Source organism: Sebastes fasciatus, chromosome 19, assembly GCF_043250625.1.
Source record: "Sebastes fasciatus isolate fSebFas1 chromosome 19, fSebFas1.pri, whole genome shotgun sequence".
In the NCBI taxonomy this organism is placed as follows: domain Eukaryota; kingdom Metazoa; phylum Chordata; class Actinopteri; order Perciformes; family Sebastidae; genus Sebastes; species Sebastes fasciatus.
Genome location: NC_133813.1, coordinates 25,858,643 through 25,879,002, shown reverse-complemented (window position 1 = coordinate 25,879,002; position 20,360 = coordinate 25,858,643). Strand labels below are relative to the sequence as shown.

At 42.1% G+C, this 20,360-nt stretch overlaps 1 protein-coding gene across 3 annotated transcripts in view; it reads left to right on the top strand.

Moving 5' to 3' along the window:
• The window catches only part of sema4d (sema domain, immunoglobulin domain (Ig), transmembrane domain (TM) and short cytoplasmic domain, (semaphorin) 4D), a 53,829-nt gene that overhangs the window by 13,711 nt on the left and 19,758 nt on the right, over window positions 1–20,360 (top strand). Inside the window, exon 3 of one of the 3 annotated variants that reach the window (XM_074617264.1) lies at window positions 8,026–8,084. The exons of the other annotated variants lie outside the window; for them this stretch is intronic. The gene's annotated coding sequence lies outside the window, so the exon portion shown is untranslated. The remainder of the gene's footprint in view (window positions 1–8,025; window positions 8,085–20,360) is intronic. 3 annotated transcript variants of the gene reach the window in all.

Here is a 20,360-nt window from a genome sequence, read left to right as displayed (position 1 = left end):
TGTCACTCTTTACACTTCCTGGTTTGCGATTACGTGAATAACATACAAACTGACTTCCTGGGACATGTATACGAATTACAGTACATTACTTTTTGTAGGTATAGCTGCAAACGGTGTATGAAAACAGCCTGTTTTGATTCAGGAGCTGATTTTCCAGCTGCAAATGTGCCCCTGCATCCTAATAAATGAACATGTTTCAATTTGCAGGATTTTAAGTCGGGCCTCTTATTGTACCAGGATGCTCTGGGATGAGGAACGTTTCTAAAGCCAGATTTGCTCCGTAGCGCTTGTAGACAGGGATTCTTTCTGTTGAAATTCAAGCCCTGCGTTAATCCTCTTCAACACACTGCTCTCTGTGTGTGTGTGTGTGAGTGAGTGTGTGTGCGCTTATGTGCGAAAGTACAGAGTCCATGCACCCTCCATCCAGGATTTGAATGAACTGGAATTTCACTGTTTTTTTTCTTTTCTTCTTTCAAACTGATTTGCAGCAGGGTTCCCTGTATTGCATCATGTATGAAAATAGGACAGAAAGATAAAGCCCCCAATGCACAGAGAGAATGTTGTCATGTGAAAACATGTAAAAAAACAAACATGTTATTCAGTGTAAAAACACATTTCTACATGTAAGCTGTGGATTGTAGCTCCAACTGGGAGCCCCCGTCCTTTGGGGGAAAAACACAAAAAACAGAAGCAAAATGGAAAATATGTTGTTCTTGAAGCCCTCCAACCATACTCATGTTTCTTTATGCAACGCTTCCATTCTGTTTTTTCCATAAGGAGAATCCTCCTCCTACTCATTTCTCCTCGTTCTTCTCTTTGTCCTCCTCTCTTCAACCACTCTATGAATTTGCACGCTCGAATATCCTCTCTCATAGCAAACTCTCTCTCTCTCTTCCTCTGTCCCTCTCATTTTCCTTCCCTCCCCCACCTGTGGTGGTGCACGCTGACAGCCCTGTCAGAGACTTGGGATGTTTATAGATGGACAGTAAGGCTGGCTGCACAGATGAGAGAGTGTGTGTGTGTGTGTGTGTGTTTGTGGTGGGGGGGCTTTTACTGGAGATGAGAGGCCTTTTTTCCCAGTCTGTATCTGTTTGCTTTGTGTATCAGTTAATGTCCCACACGTGTGTGTATCCATGTCAGTCTCAGGGGAGCAAGGATCCAAAACCACCATCTGAAGCCGGTTAAGAGCTTTCTAACCGTCACTCACACAAAGCTGCAACATGTGTTCTAGTTAGAAACTTGCTAAACAACCCCAGTTTAGTCAGAAGATGCACCCTGGAGAGTAGAGATGGCAACACCAGACACCAGACATCAGACATTTAACAAGAAAAGATTACGCTCGATATAGACGAATCTGGTGACCGCTTAGTGCGATCTAGCAGCGCCGGCATTATTGCGGTGGCACTCACTACGAGCAACGACGACGCATTCGACTGAGAGTCAGTTAACGCGGTTGGCAGACACTTAGTACGTGTTCTGTTTGTGATGCCGACCGAATGAGGTTTACTTTGTGGTCATTATTGTCCTAGTTAGAGCGACTAACGTTATATTTCACAATAACGCCACAGTGAGTTGATTGAGTTAATTTATTCTGTGGGACCACCGCAGCCCCTAACTGTGTCTCAGCCCAACTAACGTTAGCTAGACTAGTTAGATAGACTAGCTAAGCAACTTAGTTGACGTTACTTGTTTCACCATGTTAGGTGGCTGAGAACTTTAATCTTCAATGTTGGATGGCTGTGTGTCTGGCCTTCTCCTGTCCATCTTTTCACTGTTGGGCTGCAGGTTTGCATCCGGCGCTGCTGCACCGCGCACACCGGCTGCAAACACTCCGTCCACCGCACGGCAATTGCCTCATTAACGTTATGGTTCCCTTAAAGCATTGGGTTGAAATCCAAAATATTGCCAAATAGGCGCTTGTGACTAGGGCTGTCAAAGTTAACATGATAAGAGTGAAGATACTGGTATCATATGAAACTATAAAACCTAAGGAATCCATTGGTACCAACCATGTTTTGGCAAGGAATGCCCACTTTATGATAATCACATGCAGTTTGGGGCGAGTCATAGTCAAGTCAGCACACTGACAGCTGTTGTTGCCTGTTGGTCTGCAGTTTGCCATGTTATGATTTGAGCATTATGATTTTGAGCTTTTAAGCATTTTGATGCTAACTGCAGTACCTGTGAGGGTTTCTGGACAATATTTGTCATTGTTTTGTGTTAATTGATTTCCAATAATAGATATATACATACATTTGCATAAAGCAGCATATTTGCCCACTCCCATCTTCATAAGAGTATTAAATACTTGATAAATCTCCCTTTAAGGTACATTTTGAACAGATAAAAAATGTGCAATCAATTTGCGATTAATTGCGATCAACTATTTTAATCGATTGACAGTCCTAGCTTTTGACACTAAATCCTCCGCCATCGTCTTGTCTGTCAACTCTCTCTCCTCCAGTGTGTGAAATATGACTTTGCTGAGACTCTGTACTTTCACTTTGTAGCGGCCGTCGTTCGACAATGTGTTGATAACACGCCGCTGATTCGCGAAAATTAACTAAATGGGTTTTATTCTATAAAAAAAAAGCAAAACGATAGTGGGGGCAGTGGGCAAGTAATGTAATCTAGTTAGAGAGTAAGGGAATTGGAGTCAGACGAGTGCTCGAGCTGGGACCTTTTATCAGCTCGGGTAAAATCAGGTGTCACGGTGGCTCAATAGCCCGTCCTGTCAGTATGTTTACCATAGGCTGCGTTTCTGAAGTAGGCCTACTCATAAATTCGTTCTGCCTTGAAGAGTCTTCAAAAGGCCAGCTTTGCCCTGTCCTCATTCAAGTCCACTCATCAATTAAAAAAAAAAACAGACCCATGACATCTCCACTTCCTCTCTGTGCCCTCTCCAGACCACTGTGTCACCAAGGGCGTGGCTTGGGGGGGGGCACGGTCGGGCTCGACACCCACTCAGGACGTCCCGAATTGAGACATGTGAAGGCGTGGTGTCACTGGGATTCGTGGGTGCATAGTAAAAAGTCTGTATCAGCTGTCACTGGGTTTTGTGGGAGACGAGGGAAGGCGAGTCAAAGTGCTTCCTAAGGATGTCGGGGGGGATGCGCCCTTTGGCCCGCGGCTCATCAATCTTCAGCAACTGTCATCTTCTCCCAGCGGTCCATTGATGCTGTCAGAGGAGGGCTGCGTCGTGTGTTTGTGTTCGCTTGCATACGTGTATTTCTTTTCTTTGTGTGTGTTGTTGAGCGAGGAAGCGACGGGAGAATGGGAAAGTCTGGAGGAAGATGGTAAAAACGGGGTGATACATTGTGCATATTGAAGGACCGCACTGTCTTAAAGCGGCTACACACTGCAACTATCAAGCGTAGTTCTTGACCTTGATCTACAGGAATAACCAACCATCCTCTCTGTGGTGTTGGTGAAACTGATAGTAACCATGAAACCGATCTGAAGTAATATGCTATTACTTACGGTCAGCTAAAAATCAATATTTCATGACAGAAATGTACTCCTAATATGGATAAATGTTCTCCACCGCAACCAACTCATTACAGGATACTGTGGTTACAGTTGAATAAACGTTATAGTCGTGTCTAAAGATGATGCTTGTAGTCTGGTGTGTATCATCTCTGCTTAACATAATCTGATTATTCTTTTATACAGTAGAGCAGCCATGGTGGGGGGGGGGGCTGCATTACAGTAGCTTACCCCACAATGCAAATGCTAATGAATCTGGATATTTGGGTTGATTTGGGTGACCTGAATTCAGTTGTCTGGAAGATTTGTCTCCCTTTTTTTGACAGTTTCTATTGTGACAGCTTTAGTCTGTTATTTTTACTGATTTTTGTTTGTTTTTATTTATTTAAAGATAAATTAAAGTTCTTTTTTAGGATGTAGAGATTGATTCCCTGTTGAAGTACCAGTAGAAAGTCCTATAAACTATGAACTTTTAGTCACTCAAACCCACTTGGATTGCAGTGGACTGTGGGAATAAAGCTTGTGTACTTGTGCAGGGAGAATGTATTCAGGCTTGTTGTAAAGGTTTTCACTTTGCTCAGGGAAGCAGTCTAAGGGAACAGACTTGTGAATGGAGGTCCAACCATCTGTCACGATGGCAATAAGAAGATTTCTACTTTCCCTCCCTTTGACTTATCAAATCCTGTTTTGTTTTTTTTATGCACTGAAAAGAAAAAAGCTAAAGAATTTTCCAGCTGACCGTTCTGTTGCTGCTGAGGCAGATTATTCCCTAAAGTCTCTGTTCTCGTCGTGATTCATTAGCAATGCACAACTCTCTCTCTCGCTGCTGATGCTGTACAAAATGTTAAAGGCCCCGAAAACTTATTTTCTCTTTTCTTTTTTTGTGAGCGATGTGGTTGAAGTTAAAAACGTTTTGGTTGGTGGTAATCACACCACACTGTCCTGATGAAGCGGATTAGCTGAGTTTGAGTGTTATACTCTTAATCGACAATAACTTAGGATGTTTTTATCCATGCTAGTCGTGAGGCTCCAATGGTGGCAATATCAGGCAGTCAGACAGTTGGATCTGGTGACCCCCTGACATTTTATCTAGCGCAACCAACAGATTAAATTTTTCACTTATCCAGTGAAATATCTCAACATCTACTGTGTGGATAGGCACAACATGTGGTACAGACATTCACGGTTCTCAGACAGTAAATCTGAATGACTTTCTCGATCCCCTGACTTTCCCTCTAGCGCCACCGTGAGGTTAAAATTTGTGGTTTTGGGAGAAATGTCTCGACTCTAATTGGTACACAAATTCATGTCCCCCGTCTGGATGAATCGTAACAACTTTGGTGACATCTAAGTGCCATCATCCAGTCAAGATTAGTCGATCTACAGGAAGTTAATCATCACTTATTTTTAGAACTGTTTGCCTAGTTGTAGGTACCATTGGAGCTCCACAGATGGATTTGTTCATTGGGGGACTTAAACTAAACTTTTACATATTCAAGCAAAAATGTCAAACATTTGTTCTTATTTCTCAAATGTGAGGATGAGTTACGTTCAGGACTGTTGTTCTGACTGTTGTTCTGACTGTTGTTCTGACTGTTTGTACACAAAACGATGATTTGATTAACTGAAAATAATCTGCAGATTATTCGATCATGAAAACAATTGTTACGGCCTTTAAACACCGAGGGCGAGACGAATAAACAACACGAAAATGCGAAATACTCGCCTGCGAATATTGTATGTCTTGGGCTTTTATTGTGTTAGGTAAGAACGGAAGGAGTGGATCTGGTCTGCGCTGCCTTTGTCAAGATCGAAAGCAGTAAAAGTCTGCTGTCCTGATTTGGACAATGGCGCCTCCATATTGTTGTTTCATAAATACAGACGTAGGCAAAATTGTTGGTACCCTTCCGTTAAAGAGAGAAAAACCCACAATAGTCACTGAAATAACTTGAAACTGACAAAAGTAATAATAAATAAAAAATTACTGAAAATTAACTATTGAAAATCAGACATTGTTTTTGAATTGTGGTTCAACAGAATCATTTTAAAAAACAAACTAATGAAACTGGCCTAGACAAAAATGATGGTACCCCTAGAAAAGATGTAAAATAGTTTGACCATAGGGACATGTTAAACTAAGGTGTGTCCTGTAAATAGCATCATAGGTATCTTCAAACTTGTAATCAGTCAGTCTGCCTATTTAAAGGGTAAAAAGTAGTCACTGTGCTGTTTGGTATCATGGTGTGTACCACACTGAACATGGACCACAGAAAGCTAAGGAGAGAATTGTCTCGGGAGGTTAGAAAGAAAATTATAGACCTTCATGTTAAAGGTAAAGGCTATAAGACCATCTCCAAGCAGCTTGATGTTCCTGTGACTACAGCTGCACATATTATTCAGAAGTTTAAGGTCCATGGGACTGTAGCCAACCTCCCTGGACGTGGCCGCAAGAGGAAAATTGATGACATATTGAAGAGACGGATAATACGAATGGTAACCAAAGAGCCCAGAACAACTTCCAAAGAGATTAGAGGTGAACTCCAAGGTCAAGGTACATCAGTGTCAGATCGCACCATCCGTCACTGTTTGAGCCAAAGTGGACTTAATGGAAGACGACCGAGGAGGACACCAAATCATAAAAAAGCGAGATTGGAATTTTCCAAAATGCATATTGACAAGCCACAAAGCTTCTGGGAGAATGTCCTTTGGACAGATGAGACAAAATTGGAGCTTTTTGGCAAGTCACATCAGCTCTATGTTCACAGACGCAAAAATGAAGCATCCAAAGAAAAGAACACTGTACCTAATGTGAAACATGGAGGAGGCTCGGTTATGTTATGGGGCTGCTTTGTTGCATCTGGCACAGGGTGTCTTGAATCTGTGTAGGGTGCAATGAAGTCTCAAGACTATCAAGGCATTCTGGAGCGAAATGTGCTGCCCAGTGTCAGAAAGCTTCGTCTCAGTCGCAGGTCATGGGTCCTCAAACAGGATAATGACCCAAAACACACAGCTAAAAACACCCAAGAATGGCTAAGAACAAAACATTGGACTATTCTGAAGTGGCCTTCTATGAGCCCGGATCTAAATCCTATTGAACATCTGTGGAAGGAGCTGAAACATGCAGTCTGGAGAAGGCACCCTTCAAACCTGAGAGAGCTGGGGCAGTTTGCTGAAGAGGAGTTGGCCAAAATACCTGTCGACAGGTGCAGAAGTCTCATTGAGAGTTACAGAAATCACTTGATTGCAGTGATTGCCTCAAAAGGTTGTGCAACAAAATATTAAGTTAAGGGTACCATCATTTTTGTCTAGGCCAGTTTCATTAATTTGTTTTTTTAAATGATTCTGCTGAACCATAATTCAAAAACAATAGCTGATTTTCATTAGTTCATTTTCAGTGAATTTTTATTTATTATTACTTTTGTCAGTTTCAAGTTATTTCAGTGACCATTGTTGGTTTTTCTTTCTTTAACGGAAGGGTACCAACAATTTTGCCTACGTCTGTATAGGCGCAACTCAACCGGTTCTGCACAGCGTGATTGGTTGATGCCTTTTATTCGCAGTGCGAAAGCTCAGAAAATCAACCAAATCACGTCGCTTTTTTTGCTGCGTAATATTCGCCTACAGTGTGAAAATACTCATGATAAAAAGTTAGAATATGCGATAATTAATGGCACAAAAAACCACCCCCAGTGCGTAAAGGCTTTTAAATGTAGACTTCAGAGAAATAGTTTTAAGGTAGAGTGTTCTTAATGAACAAGTAGTTTGATCCCACCTGCAACGGAAAAGAGAAAAGTATTAAAACAATTAAAACTCACTTGATGAAAGTGGAAAACAATTTATAAAAGTTGAACTTTATATTCGCCAATTCACAATATCATTCCTCTGCATTCCACCATCAAACTGCTAATCGTATGAATTGTGCAACCCCGTTCTCCGAGTAAAAGTTTTGCAGATTTAAGGCTTGACCGTAGCTGACCTCTCAATGGGATTAACCCACATAGAGCAGATTCAAGGGTTGGTGCTTTCACTGTATTTACATCTGGTTGATCCACGGACATGGCTGCCCACAGGCTTCAAATTTGTACAGACAGACTGGAAAAAAGCAGCGAACGGTCAGTCCCTCTGTAGTGGAAGAGGAAATGAATATAGCAGCCACAGGCCTCAAGTTCCTCTGATGGTATTAGCACAAGATAATGTTTATCATTTGGCTGCCCACCATTCATGTGTCCTTGGTTATAAAAAGTTAGCACAGTATCCTGACAGACATCATATGATATCACCGGCTTAGTGCTCGGTGGATATTTAAGTCACTATATAATTGTTTTGTCCTTCCCAGAATGAGGTGTGTGTGTGTGTGTGTGTGTGTTGGATGGACAAATGGGTGATATTCCTATATGTTTTATTGAGCAACATGTGTTTTCATTGCATCATCATTATATCTGTCTAACCATGGTCTAGACAACTAACCACACAAACTGCTTCCTCCCTCTCTACATTACTGTCTTGTCTGATGTTTCTGTCTTCTCCCCCCCTCCCTAGCTTGAGGATTTTATAATTCTCTCCAGAGGAAGAGCGTCGCATCTTGTAAGGAGCCACAGGTCAGAAACTCTACTCCTCTCCCCCCCACTCCCTCCTTTGTGCTGTGCAGACCGACACTGAGCTGCTCTCGGTCCGCATGCTTCAACACGAATGCTGCATGCTTCTCCAACCCCCCCTCCCATATACCCTCTGTAAACCGCCTCAGGGCTTTGCTCCTGTTTTATTCCCCCCTGCATGACCACACCTGGGCAATCCACCTTTTTGTTTGATTCCGCTTGGCTTGATGCTTGTGGAGAAAAACGTTTGCAATTTTCCTTTTTTTACCAATCAGTAGCCCCTCACCGTGTGATTTGGTTTTCCCTTTTCCCTCTTTAAGTTGTGATCCTCTTTGTTGTCTATCTGCTTTGAAGCAAGCCGAAGGTCTTATTTATATCTGATGATGTTCATAGCGACATACAGTACATGGTGACCGGGGGACTTTTGGACCGTTCACTAAACCACTCCCCCCAAACAGTGATTGTCCAATCATAGTTTAGCAACCGTAACTAGGCACAGGAGGCCAGTCAAGCTTTGATTTTCTCCAAATGCTGAAGCAGTATATGAATGGAACTTTAAACTCAAGAGTTTCTACAGTGATTTATTTTTTTATTGCTTTGTCAAAACTGAGACCAACCAGAGCAGAAGTGTAATGGATTAAAAAAATGGTTTACAATGTCAGCATTTCCGGCCAACCGGTTACTAATGTTACTTCCAACTTTTTATTTAGTTTGGGGAAGTTTACAGAATAAGGTTTCCTAAAAAGTATATATTCGTTAATCCCGACCCTCAAAGCCTTTTCTTATTATTGAAACTTATTGTTTGAAAATATTAAAAATAAGGCATAATTTAAAGGAAAAGTGTGTAGGATTTGGCGGCATCTAGTGGTGAGGTTGCAAATGCAACCAACTGAGTACCCCTCCGCTCGCTCCTCCCTTTTCCAAGACTGTAGTATCTTTGCAGCTCACATTATCATAAGCAACTCAAAGTTGCAGCTACTACGACATAATTTCATCGGCTAGAAATGAGGAGCCTGCTTTTATTTACTTCTGAGTGAAATCAATGACCTGTTGCTTCAAAAATAACTTTGAATCTTGAGTTGTAAATTGCATAATGTGCCGTGCTAGAATTGACACAACATGCGTAGCAACAGTAACTAAGGGAGGAGGGGCTTAGCGAAGTGTCAGCCGATGCCAACACTTCTCCCAGGGATCAATACTTTCATAAGCGCTGCCCAGGCATTTTCTTCTTCAATAATTTTTATGATTAATTTATATTTTTTCAAGATATTTTGCTTGTACAGCTGCTTGGATTTTAAATTTACTAATTTATATAGATTATTTCAATTATTTTCATTACCACAAGAACAGAAGTGTGGCCCCTAAATCATCATTATCTCACCAGATCACAAGAAAAACAGTGTTTTAAAGTTTCAGGCTCGGCTTTGTGTCGCTCACGCCTCTCTGTGCTGTGAAGGAAACGGTGAAATTAGTGTTTTATCTCCTTGGTATGCCAAGTTCAGGAGGACACACTGTTAGTGTTGTGGCAGCCTGTGGGTGATGGGGCGAGTTTTCACACAGCACTCCAAAGGAGGTTTTTGTCTCTCCCGGGCCAAAATTACCACCATGAAATCAGTGCCTGCAGAGAGAAAAGCAGAAGAGAAAGGAGTCCTCCTGTTTTAAAAGCAGAAAGGAGAGGAGGGAAATATAGCAGGGCTTTTTAGTGAAGTTTACAGCCCCTTCAAATGTCCCATGACTGGTGGGAAAGCCTAGTAACTGTCATTTGAAAGACTGTTTCTTTATTTATCTCATGGTATTCCTTCACCAGTGCACCAAACATCAGTAAAATGTTTGCAGTGTAACTAAATTCAAGACTCCACGTCAGCTGATTGAAAACCCAGACCTAGAGATTTATTCCGCTCTGGGAGCTGAAGTCACCTGCCTTTGGTTATTGCTGTTTATAAAAAAAACTACCACCAATGCGACTACCATTCACCAACTCGGGACCGCGAGGCCTTCAGCTGGGGACCACAAGACCTTCAGCTGGGCTTTCGCAACTTCCTAAAATAGTCCCACGTTATACGCCCCAAGGCCGGGCTGGCATCACAGTAGCCTCAAGGAAACGACATTAAGTGAAAGGTTTATGACTTCACTGGGAGCTGTGGCTTCCATGTGACCCCAGGCTATATAATGTACCAGTATTATTCACCCCCACGTTAAGTGACAAGTATCACTACACTATGTGCTCTCCTCCAGCTTAGTTTTAGAAGTTGGCAGTTGTCTTCGTCCAAAAAATATCATCTTCTTTTCTATCCATTTACTAAGATTTGTGCTTTATTGGTAATATTGTGTCTGTAGGAGTCTGTTTGTATGAAGATGGCGACATAAAAGGTGATTTTCAGATGTATAGTAAGTAGTAGGGGTATAAGAAAATATCGATACAAATGAGTATCGCGATAGTGTTTTTCTTTTAACCGTTTAACCGATAGCGTTAATCAGTTAAAATTATTAATGTCGGTTAACGGTTAAACTGTTAATTATTAACTTCCCTGGTAACAACCATGTCATACTTGCATGTAGCGAAAACGGCTAAGTAACGCTACAATGTTACGCTAAATTTTGGCTAGGAAAAACTGGCATGGCCATTTTCGAGGGAGTCCCTTGACCTCAATGTATGTGAATGAAAATCGGTTCTATTGGTACCCACGAGTCTCCCCTTTACAGACATGCCCACTTTATGATAATCTCATGCAGTTTTGAACAAAAAAGAAGTGTTATTTTCACCTATACCAAAATGGTGTATTTGATTATTTCTTCATACTGGGGTCCCAGACAGTCTTGCAATTACATACGTTTTCCTAAAAAAAAAGAAAATCGCAATATATCACCAGATTTTTGCCAATACACAGCCCGAATAAAGTAGCTTTTCTAGGTGGTGCTCAATACTTCAGTTCCTTTATTGTTGTTTTTGCCAATGCAGATGTCAATAGTAAAACCTCCTCCACTTTTTGTCTCCTTTTAATTAAAAGAAAAAGTGCCTGGTGATTATGTTTTCATGTCAGACTACAGAGGCCCATTCGGTACTTGGACGGGGGAACACCACACAGCAGTCCTTGTTCCTCTAGTTCCTTCACTGTGCCTGTATGTTTATAGGGAAGTTTTTCAGATCGTCCAGAGCCACGTGACTCAGAGAAAGGGCGTGTTGTTTTTAAAAAGCTCGCCATCGGCCGACTAAATATACCCTTTACTGGACCTGACCCCTCATTTGCCTTTGCTGTGGCCACTTTAGGTCGACATGCTAGCTCAGCAAGGGCCCTACAACTAGTAATTATATAGGAGGGTTTCCATTTAACATCCACTGTATAGTGTTGCCTTCACACAAGCTCTTTTCCTCAGTTTAGACATTTGGGGTTGTCATTGATGGTTTACCTATATTTTCATTTCAGTGCAACCAAGTGGTTTCTGTGTCCCACCATACAGAAATGAGCATCATGTGTCACCATTCAGCCTTAACTGTAGATGTGAATTAATGAACGTAGTAGATAATGCTGTAATCCTTGATCTGGCTTTTTAAAACTTTGCCTCCCATCTGTCATCCAGCTATAGCTCACTGTGGATAAAGTACGCTGCTGCATCAGCTGTTGCAGTTTTTTTAGTTGATTTTTCTCCGTATGACCGTCAGTCAGTCAGCTGTGTGCAACGCGGCTCATTCAGCTGTTCACTGGCTGTTCAGACGGCTTCATGTTAACATGATGTGGCTTTGACATGGTGGCTTTGCACTTCACGACCGAAGGCTGACGTCTCTCTTCAATGAATTCCAGATGGTTTGAATGTGGATCACAGCTGTAGGTTGAACTGGTGTGTGTTGATTTATCGGACAGTTTGAGTTAAATTGGGCACATGAGACATGAAAGTAGCTTAGGGGGGATCTCCACCAATTTTACACATAGTAGTTGTATTAAGCCTTTTGACTCATCTCACTTGGCGTTGGTCGGGACCAGCGGGCAACCTCCGAGTCTTGAGAAGTGAAGCCAATGCGGAAGACTCCTCTGGTACTCCCACCGGCTGTGACTGCTCAATCCTCCGAATGGCGATTGCCTCATTAAAGGGACTCTATGTAAGAATCAGAAATTGCTTGTTAACAGCGACACCTGTGGCCGTTAAGTCAACGAAAGTCAGCTTCCTGTTGCTCGCACTTGTGCTCGCTCTACGTGGACATGAACGAGCATCGCTCAAAACAGTGAGGCGACACACGTCATCTAAAACCACAATATCACTCTATATTTCAGCTGCTTGGCAGTAATGTTAGCTGACCAGATGAAGGTCTCTCCATGAATCAATGCTGATCTTAGTGTTGGCTTTTCCTGCCTCAGCCTCCCGACCGCGGCCGGAGGGAACAGGGGAGACACCGGAGTTTTGGTCGGAGACGATAACGTTTCTCTCTTCACAAGACACAGGAAACCTCTGTTGATCTGGAGGAGCTGCAGCATTTATTTCTGCACAAACGTCCACTGTACATTCACTACATATTCTCAGAGCTAAACTAACTCTTCTGCAGTGTTTGGTGTGCGCGCATGCACGTGAGAGTGGAGCGAAAGAGCGAGAACAAGCGCGGTGTGTGAGTGAAGGCAGGCAGGCAGAGGAGCAGAGTACAGCAGAGACTACGGTCCTGGAGACCAAAGCTACGGTCTCCCCCACGTCCTCCGACCGCCGCCAACACTGTTCAACAGACGGGCTTCACTAGATACAACTTTGCTGTTTTGGTGCTTCGTGTAGTTTGTGTTGGAGTCTGAGTCTGAACAACGTAGACACACGCAAGCACGCATGGGGCACCGACCCACAATGATTTATACGTGTAAGAAGTTACAAACAGTCCCTTTAACGTTATGTTTCCCCTATAGCACTGGGTTTAAATCCAAAATATTGCTATAATAGGTGTTTTTTGCTTTCCGTTTTGACACCAAATCATCCCACATCTTCTTGTCTGTCAACTCTCTCCCGTCCCGTGTGTGTGAAATCTGACTCCTGCTACTCTGTAGACTCTGTGCAGAGCAGTCACTTTCACTTTCAGTTTGTAGCATCCGTCGTCCGACTATATATTGATAACACGCCGCTGATGAAAATAAACTAAATGGGCGTTGGGCGAGTAATGTAATCGGTGTATGCCTGAACACTATGTAACACCGGTAACACCGACTACCGCGGCAAGCCTGTGTTAGAGGACTTCAATAAGATGTTGCCCAGGAGTGGCACAAAAACTGGGGGCTGTCTGTAGTCTTGATCATCAGATGGAGGGAGTTGTAAGACCAGTAGCTCAGCCCATACTGAGAGACTGTAAAGCCTTGATCGTCAATACTCAAAATGTCACAAACATTTCATCAGCCTGTGGGGAGACGCAACCCCAAAGCTCTGCTGCAGCTGGCAGTATTTTAAGATGGCTCTCCCTGTCTGGTCTTATAAGAGGGATTTGATGCCCGCAGTTGGCATTATCGTGTACACATGTGAGCGTGCCCGAGTCTCTGCCACATCTATCGCCAAACTCCATTAATCTGCAAATGACATTGGAGCAGACATCTGTCCCCATCAGTGTCATCCTCTGCGGTCTCAGTATTTTGTTTCAAGCGAAGGCTCGCTCACTCGCTCACTTTCTCTTACATGCCTGGCTCCAAATAACCCACAATACCCCTGGAGAATATAAGAGCAAGCCCTGGTGCTGCTGTAGGAAGAAGCACCGACACTTTGAGACACTGAAACAAACCTACTTATGTATATTCTAAAGAGAAAAACCATCTAATCATTGACCTAAATTTGGATGCAAATATTACATTATATTTAAATGGATTGTGGGAGATGCTAGAGGCATTTCTCTTTAATTGTAGGGCTACAACTATTAATCTACGTTATTTCCTCAATTGATGATCATTTGGTCAATAGAAAATGGGAATTAAATTACCGTCGTAGAAAGAAGCAGCGAGCATGTCTCCAAATCTTGAACAGCATCGGGTGCCAAGTAGTAGTAAGAACAGAAGAAACAATCGCTGATAATGAAACGCGGAAGGACGGAAGATCCTTTATCTGTGAGTGCTGGTGATTTATTTATTATTTTTCAATTAAATTACCTTTCGCAAGTTCTCTAAGCCCATAGTGACGTTTTAAAATGTCTTGGTTTGTCCGACAACAGACAACAGTGCAAATATATTCAGTTTACTTTCATAGAAGGCGAAGAAAGCCAGACAATATTCACATTTGAGAAGCTGGAAATTTTACTTAAAAGTTTGCTTAAAGGTCCCATATTATAAAAAAGTGAGATGTTCATGTTTTTTTTTTTATTATAAAGCAGGCTTAAGTGCTATAGAAATACTGTGAAAGTATCGAAACGCTCAATCCACAGGAAAATACACAAAGCCCGTATTCAGAAACTCTGCATTTGAAACAAGCTGTCAGGATTTCTGTCCATTTGTGATGTCACAAATATACAATATTTAGACCCTTTAGACAGATTTGAATGTAGACATTCTAAATGTGTCCCAGTTTATTCCTGGTTGCAGTGGATGTGAATGTCATCAGCTGACAGGAAGTACACATGGACCCTAGCTGTTGCCTTGCAACGCAATTCTGTTGCAATTCCGTCAAAATGCGCTAAAACGGAGCGTTTCAGACAGAGGGTAAATACAGGCATATTCAGGGCAACAGTATGAGGAAAATAAAGTTGTTTTTTTTAACATCACAGCATGTAAACATGTTCTAGTAGAAACACAATTACAAGTTTGAACCTGAAAATGAGCACGATATGGGACCTTTAAAGGATTGATCAGTTACCAATATAGGTGTGATTAATTTTCTATCATTTGATTAATGACTAATTGTTTCACCTTTAAATGTTGCTACAAATCGCAAATAAAGGCCGTTACACACTGGAGTTTTTTTGGGGGGGGGAGGTTTTCGTGCGATTAATTTGCATGTCAATATATTTTTTTCAAACGGTTGTTTTTGTCATGAATACTTTCACACAGTCATTTTCTTTTTCAGAAAGAGGTTGATTTTTCTGAGCTTTCGCACAGCAAAATAAAGACATCAACTAATCACGCTGTGCAGACCCTGTTGGGTTGCGCCTATATTTACAGTATGATACAACAACACAGAGGCTCCGTGGTCCAAACCAAAACAACAAACTTTATTACTCCTTTCAACATTGACAAAGGCAGCGCAGACCAGATCCACTCCTTCCGTTCTTACCTTTCACAATAAAAGCCCTAGACTTTTAATATTTGCAGGAGAGTATTTCGCATTTTGGTGTCATTTATTCGCCACGCCCCTGGTGTGTAAAGGCCTTAAGGCTTAATTTATAAGTGTGAATTATTAGAAACATATTACCAGCAAATAAGCAGAGGAAAGTTAAAATGGCATGTACAGTATATCACTTTAAAAAACATTAAACAATGAATTAAATAAATAAATGCAACCTGCACTTTCATTCATCTCTTGATTAAAATGATGAAGTAATATCCACCGACGGATCCTTATATTGCTATCAATAATGATGTCAAACTATGTGAGGTTTATTAGAAAACCTTCAGCAGAGCGCCCTCATTAGCATAAGATGCCTGTGCTGTGTTATCAGTATTCCCACAGCTGGGTGGGTCCTGTACTGATGGTCATGTTGATAAAGTCAGCAGTCATACAACTAAGAAAATGCGTTGTATGCACTCCAAAACTGGAGTGCATACAACACATGAAGTCACATGAAATGCCAACTCCTGCTCCTTAGTGCTGAATTGACAGTAGTTTTTAGTAGACTTTACATGGAGGTGTGACAACAGCAGATGTTATTTTCACTAAGTAGGAGTGTGAACAACTTAGAGCAAAGTTTGGTGCGCAGCACAGCATGGAAATGTCATACTGAACTGCCAAAAGAGACATTCTTTCCACAAAATGAACTACTTTAAAGCACATTTCCACATTACACAGCTTGTTTGTGCGTGGTTAGGCCCGTTACTATTATAGCAGCAGACGGAGCCTCTTGGCTTGCTGCAGCAAAAGGAAGAAGAGCAACTCTGTGCATTGATGCTGATGATGAGTACATGGAAAAGAGAGCCAGTGAGGGGAAAAGAGGAGTTGTTGGCAGGCGCTGAATGTCCAACTCCTTCACATCACCCTCCATCACACTGCGTGTCCTCACCATGCTCTCCGCTCACAGGATGTGGAGCTTCTTTTCTGCACTCTCTGCCTTGGGAATGATGTGGCAAGTGGTCTTATGTGACAAGTCATCCTAATTTCATCAGGGATCTATCTTTGAGTCCGATACAGTTGGTTTAGTTGATACAGCTTCGGTCCTCATTTCCTTATCCGTTTCTTTGCTAAAATTTTAACAAACGACCATCACTACCAACAAAACCAAATGACATGTTCATGTTTGGACCAGCATGAGACCTCCATTCATTTCAATAAAACCAGTCCGTCGACACAGCTGGGGTGCCAATCCCCACTTAAGCCAGATTTATGGTCAACACAAGGGGTTAAAGGGAGTTAAAGGCGTTGGTTTAGTTTTACGGTTCAAGGTCAAATTTCTCCCTGTTACACTAAATGCATGCATCGTATATGATTTAAGGCCCTGATTAGACAGAGCGTCCGCTCTGCCTTTTTGTTGCCCGATCAGACGGAGTATTTTTTTCAATTTGCTGCATTTTTTAGGCGAGGCAACCCCCGAATGAGTGCTTAGCTTAACATAAACCATGAACTGTATGATACTTAAAGGGATGGTTTGTAAGAATCAGAAATTGCTTGTTAACAGCGACACCTGTGGCCGTTAAGTCAACCAAAGTCAGCGTCCTGTTGCTCGCGCTCGGGCTTGTGCTCGCTCTACATAGACATGAACGAGCATCGCTCAAAACAGTGAGGCGACACACGTCAGCTCAAACCACAATATCACTCTATATTTCAGCTGCTTGGCAGTAATGTTAGCTGACCAGACGAAGGTCTCTCCATGAATCACTGCTGATCCTAGTGTTGGCTTTTCCTGCCTCAGCCTCCCGACCGCGGCCGGAGGGAACAGGGGAGACACCGGAGCTTTGGTCAAAGACGATAACGTTTCTCTTTGCGGAGCCCCGTCACTTCACAAGACACGGGAAACCTCTGTTGGTCTGGAGGAGCTGCAGCAGATATTTCTGCACAAATGTCCACAAATTCACTAGATATTCTCAGAGCTAAACTAACTCTTCTGCAGTGTGTAGTGTGCGCGGTGTGTGAGTGAAGGCAAGCAGGCAGAGGAGCAGAGTACAGCAGAGACTCCGGTCCTGGAGACCAAAGCTACGATCTCCTCCGCGTCCTCCGACCGCGGTCAACACTGTTTAACAGACGGGCTTCACTAGATACAACTTTGCGTTTTTTTTGTAAACTGTGTTGGAGTCTGGTCTGAACAGCGTAGCCACACGCGAGCGCACACGGGACATCGACCCGCAGTGATTTATACGTGTAAGAAGTTACAAACAGTCCCTTTAACAGTTAATAATATGCTACAGTTTAAATTAATGAAAACAACTTAACCGAAACCTCACTAATTTGCCTCCTGCTGTTTTCTTTTCAGATCATGGTGACTACGGTTGGTAAAGTCATAAAGGTCCGGGTATCCAGCAAAAGTCACCGCGATGAGAAAAAACGCAAATGACTGGGCTTTTCCGCTCCGAGTTTAACTTATTTCAACTCGAGGCGCTCGGCAACGCAAAACCAGTGCGCAAAACGCCTCAGTCTCATTGAAAACAATTACAAAAAGCTGCACCTGGCTGCTAAAAAGCGTGCGGTATGATCAGGGCCTTAGTCTGTGTCGTGCTTCAATTGTATTTGGAGGGAATGTCCGCCTTGTTTCATTACTGAATTGAGACTTTGCAGTCGCTGTACTTGCGTTGTGTCATCCACTGTGATAGAGAGCTGCTGTTGCAGTGAGCTAGAAGGTTTGCGGCAGAGATAGCTTTGCTAGATGTGTGTTACTAAGAAGGTGATGATAACGGAGCCTTTTTTTCAACATGCTTCATGTTGTCCTCACTCTCGACCAGTGGGCTACGTCTGGGCCTGAAAAGTGAAGCCGATATGGAAGTGCCTTAAACTTCTTTCTAACAGCCAGCAGGGGGCGACTCTTCTGGTTGCAAAAAGAAGTCTGATTGTATAGAAGTCTATGAGAAAATGAGCCTACTTCTCTCTTGATGTATTACCTCAGTTAACATTGTAAACATGAGTTTATGGGCTCAGTCGCTAGTTTCAAGTCTTCTTCAATACAGCATGATGTTCATTTAGTAAATTATGGTCCCATTTAGCGTCAGATAGACCATAAAGCAGGGGATGCTTTAGGGTGGGGCTACCTTGTGATTGACAGGTCGCTACCACGGCGTTGTCCGGTCTGGGAGTTGTCCCAGTTTTCGTCTTAGAACTTTAACCCTTTCACAGTATGTTTTCACTTCATGAAAGTTAATTGGAACGTTTTGGTCGCCTAAAAATATTTTATTCAGCGTTCGGTTGTACTTAGCTCCACCCTCTCGTGTCACTTCTGGTTGCAAAAACCAAGATGACGACGGCCAAAATGACAAACTCAAGCCTTCAAAGGCACAAATCAACGGGTGACATCACAGTCACTACATGGTATATCCGAAAGCGCCATAACTCTGACGTGCTGTTACATTTTTATGAATACACACATCTATGGTGTAGCCAACGGTGTAGCTACGGAACAGCAATGACATGTCTATCCATATTAAGTACAATTTCTTTGTCCATGTCATAAGATTCTGCCATCGGTTACATCAGGTGGGAATTTAAAAGGAAAAAAGTCATCAAACCAGCAAGAGTAGAGCAACCAGCACTGCTGTACCAGTCAGCTACACATTCAGGCAGTGAAGAGAGTGTTACAACACATACTTTTACTGATTTATTGTTGAACATTTTCAGAACTTTCCAGAGAATCCAGTTGTTTATTTCCCACCAAGGCTTCCCCATTTACAGTACTGAACATGGAGGGGTGGGTTTATACAACACAGGATACCTGCAAACCGTCAGCTCGTCCTCCTCCTCGATGTTTCCGTATTCGTCTTCACCACAGTTCTCGCTGCAGTCTGTCAAATTTGACGTAGCATTTTATCTGCACTCAGCAGAGGGAAGTGGGTTCTTCTTTTATGACAATCCCACAGATACGTCTCATACACCTGTTGGCCTTTAACAAAGATTATTTGCTGTGAAGACGCCACTCTGTATCTCTTATCTTTTTGTCCTTTACGAGGACACTGCTCTGCCTCAACAAAGAAGTGCAAACAAACTTTTTTCGTTCCTTTTAAAACATGCTTTATTTTTAAACAGCGATGACTTATTTGGGCTGCCTTGGTAATTTAGCAGTGACTGTGGTCATGCTGAACCCTATAAAAACGGCTGCAGGAGACAGTTGTTTGCATGATCCTGTTTAAATCAATCTAAAATAAAAATTAAATCATTCTTTTTGCAGCAGAAAGCTGAGGCTTCTGTCTTCACGTAGTACCCTCGTTACGTGCGGAATGGAACGAAACTATCAAAACGCCTTTGTACTCGATATGCTCCTAAAAGTGAGCATATATCTCAAAAAATCTAAAAAATTTGCATAGTTCAAATAACTTATGGAGTGTTAAGAAATATTTTGTTCATGCTTCTACTTTTAGAAATACTTTGGATCAATAAGTTTTGTGATTATTATTCCAATTTTCTGAAAAAAATATCCGATTTTTTTTTTTTAGGGCTGTCAAAGTTAACGCAATAATAACTCGTTAACGCAAATTATTTTAGGTTGTAGTGGGCTCAATTTTAAATCTAGAGAGTAGATACTGGCATCATATGAAACTAGAAAAACCTAAAGATCCATTGATACCAACCATGTCATACTGGCTCGTAGGAATGAGGTTAAATAATGCTCCAAACTTGCCCTAAACTTTGGAGAGGAAAAACTTGCATGGCCGATTGACAGCACTATTATTATTTTTTTTAAATTTATGACACAATTTCAATACTTTTATTAACTATTATGGTTTATTTAGTTACTTTTAGTTTAGGTTGTACAGATTTTCGGGATATGAAGCATTTAAAAATACTCCAAGAAATGACATCACAATGTGCAAAAATACCAATGTAGGCCGCTGGCGGTCCATTTGGAACAGTGTGTGCCAAAGGGGCAAAATAAGAATCAAAAAGTATATAGCTGCCCAGCGGCTAAATCTGGTTACACAGTCGTTTATTATGACAACATAAAATCACTTTCCACAGCTAGTTTTCTCTCTTACACACTCACTAACA